Genomic DNA, 3,838 nt, shown 5'->3' with positions numbered 1-3,838 from the left:
GATATCAAATTAAAAAAAATCAAGATCCTAGACTTAGAGCTGCAAAAGTTCCTTAACTACCTCCTGTTACAAGAAAAATTAGACAAATTAAATACTATTACTCCCATTGTTGCTACATTGACTTTCAAAAAGTGTCTTATTAAATTACAATGTAAGGATACTAGCAGGCCACAGTATTGCTGGCATATTAGAGAATGAAAATTAAATTCAGGTTTATGGTTTTTTAAGTATAATTTCTATAGAATTATATACTTACATAGCACTTATTAAGTACCAGACAATATCTAATACTAGCTCATTAATCCTTATATAAAAGCTATTATTATCTCCATTTTACAAATAAGGTAACTGATGCATGAAGACATTGAGTAAATTGCCCAAACTCATAATAAATAGCAAGTAGAAGAGCTAGAATTCAAACCCAGATAGTCTGACTCTATGTTCTTACTCACCAGGCAAAATTGGCACATCAATTATTCCCTCTTTTTTATCTCTAACTCCCGCCCCCACCGTCCATCTCTGGCAGAGCCTTTCCAGACCTATGGAAATAGGCTCAGAGTTCTTGGTCCCTCAGCCTTGTGAGTCTCATAGCTACTGCTTTATCTTTCTCCTTTCTTTCAGGTAAACTTCTTGAAGCAGTTTCCATGATGACTATTTCCCTTCCTCACCCCTCTTTTTTTTTTTCTTTATCTTTTAAACTTTTATTTTCAGTTCAGGGGTGCATGTGAAAGTTTGTTACATGGGTAAGTCTGTGTCGCAGGGGTTTCTTGTACACATTATTTTATCACCCAGGTATTAAGCCCATAGTTCCTCACCCCTCATTCTATCCTCAACATTATGCTTCTCTCCCTACTCGTGGCCTCCCAAAATCTCCAGTGACTGCTTATAACAAAAGCAATGGGCCGGTACTTTGTCCATCCTCATCTTACTGAATTTCTCTGCAGCATTTGAAACTACTGAAGAAATTCTTTCTTCCTGAAATGCCCACTCCCCTGAATTCGACCCCATACTCATCCCAATTTCAAGGATTCATCCTCCTCTGCTAACTTATTGAGTGCTTATTAAGTCTTCTTTCTTCCAACTCAGCATATCCTTCCAAATGATGGGCTAATTCCCAAAACTTTCTCTCTTGAATTCCATCCCCATAGAGCCTACTAAAAATTTGCACATGATGTCACACAAGCATACCAAACTCAAAACTGAACTCATCTACCCTTCAAAATCCAAATCTCTTCTCCTCCTCATCTTCCTTCTTTCTGCTCCTGTCATGTTGTGAGTTATCCAACCCATATAATTTAAAGCTTATAAAACCCCACCTAACTTATACACAAACACAAACTCCTCACCACCTCCTTTCAACCTGTTGAAATTCCCTTTTTGTTACTATGTTGAATCATAACTCACTTAAACTTTCAGATATAAACCTGTTTATTGAATCCCTACTAGGTAGTAAAGACTTGACTCATTGCCTCCAAAAACCTCCAGTCAAGTGTTTTTTATAAAATAACATTTTCCTAAATGGGTTTATTCACTCTAGTAATATGAATTAGTAAGAGTAAGTATTCTTTTTTTTTTTTTTTTTTTTTTTTTTTGAGGCGGAGTCTCGCTCTGTCGCCCGGGCTGGAGTGCAGTGGCCGGATCTCAGCTCACTGCAAGCTCCGCCTCCCGGGTTTACGCCATTCTCCTGCCTCAGCCTCCCGAGTAGCTGGGACTACAGGCGCCCGCCACCTCGCCCGGCTAGATTTTTTGTATTTTTAGTAGAGACGGGGTTTCACCGTGTTAGCCAGGATGGTCTCGATCTCCTGACCTCGTGATCCGCCCGTCTCGGCCTCCCAAAGTGCTGGGATTACAGGCTTGAGCCACCGCGCCCGGCCAAGAGTAAGTATTCTTATATACATTTTAGAGTTGATCAATCTGAGTCTCAGAATGGTTTGCCCAACATAAAACAGCTAGAAGGTATTACCAATCCAGAAAATATTGCTTCCATAATCTACCCACCCCTCAATCCTTGACCTCAAATTTTTAAGGAAAAAAATAGTATTAGCTTTACTTCTGTTGCCTGTGAGAGAAGACTAGGTAATGGACTTTTCCTAATGATATAACATTAATATGTTAGCAAGATTTATTAGATTACATGTTAAACAGATATCAAAAATGTCAAGAGCTGGGATCAGGAGGTAATTTTTGATGCAAAAGACAAAGGGAACACTGCTCAGACCAAAGAGGACCAGAGTTTAAATCTCAGGAAGGTCCTCTAGGTAGTTCTGAGGCAGTTTTGAAGATGCTAAAATCTGAGAGTGAGAAGATGAAAGTGAAAACAAAGATGCGTGTTGAAGGATTGTAAGGAGTGAGTCATGACTCAAGACAAATCAAGACCATTTCCTTTTTCCAAGGGTTAACCCCCTAGTATTATCACTTCAGGTGCCTTTATACTCCCACATAAATCATAGGAGCAATTCCAAAATCTCTGTCACAAGGAATGAATTTATTAAGTAATCTTCAGAATCATCTGTGACCTGGAAAATCTTGAAGTTCTAGAAAAGCAAACCTCTGAGTCGTGTATATCTAGTTAATTTTCTACTCTATCAATTTCCCCAAAGCAAAATTCCATATATCATGTTGCTTATAGATAATGTGTGTGGTAATTTAAAAATCTATAGTTTTGTAAATATTGTAATAATCCTAAACCATCTCTTTGCTCTTGAAGCTCCTGTTTTCAGAAAATAATAAATGTATCTAACGTTCTGTAAATCAAATGGCATGTCCTAATCATGAATCTTAAAACTGCCTGTCTACTGCCTGTCATCCTATACCTTCCGTTTCAAAATGACCTTTCCACTCAGAGTTTGGATTCTTTCCCACACCAACTAGGCAACACTATTTACTAACCACTACCCATTTTATTTTAACTCAATGGACTTTTATAAAGTGTTTCTAAGTAATATTCATATTTGAACATATGCCAACTTTTAAAATCTGATCTTTCTAAAATAATGTTTATGTCTTCTATAAACCCTATTGTGAAAGTCTACACATTTTTACCATTTCTTCCTCCAAGACTTTTAGCGCATAGGCAAAAATCTTTATTAGAGTTACAATTGTTAAATTATGATTAAGAAACCTGAGCTGTATAGAGAGGCAGCTTGAATTCAGATCCTGACCCTGTCACCTACTAGCTCTATGAATTTAGTCAAGCTGCTTAGCTACCTCTGTGTCTAAATGTCTTGCCCTGTACAACAGGGATAATAAATAACACTACCAACCTCATAGGGCTGTTATGAGGATTAACTAAGATAGTGTACATAAAGCACTTAGAACAATGACTGCACATAGTAAACACTGATTAGAGATGATATTCCATAGTAGCATAGCAGTAGCTGTAATTGTCACATAAAGAGAGAACTTTGGAATGAGGCAACTCATGGCTCCTGGGCTCTGCACTTATTAGTTTCATTACCTTTGCCAAGTTACTTACTGCACCTGGTTTTATTATACTGAATCTGGTTTTATTATCTTTAAAATTGAGATAATAGTATCATAATAAGGTTATTGGAAAGATTAAATAAACTAATAGATATGCAATGCTAACTAATACCTGGCATATGATAAATCTTCTAAAAATAATACTTTTTATTATTATTGAGTATTCCAGAGTAAAGATTAAGGGAACTCACTTTAATGAAAAATAATTCATTCCACAAATCTTTTTTTTTTTTTTTTTTTTTGGAGACAGAGTCTCAACTTGTTGCCCAGGCAGGAGTGCAGTGGCGCGATCTTGGCTCACTGCAACCTCCACCTCCCAGGTTCAAGTGATTCTCCTGCCTCAGCCTCCCAAGTA

This window comes from Rhinopithecus roxellana, chromosome 2 (genome assembly GCF_007565055.1).
Source record: "Rhinopithecus roxellana isolate Shanxi Qingling chromosome 2, ASM756505v1, whole genome shotgun sequence".
Lineage (NCBI taxonomy): Eukaryota > Metazoa > Chordata > Mammalia > Primates > Cercopithecidae > Rhinopithecus > Rhinopithecus roxellana.
Note: the sequence above shows the minus strand (reverse complement) of the source record.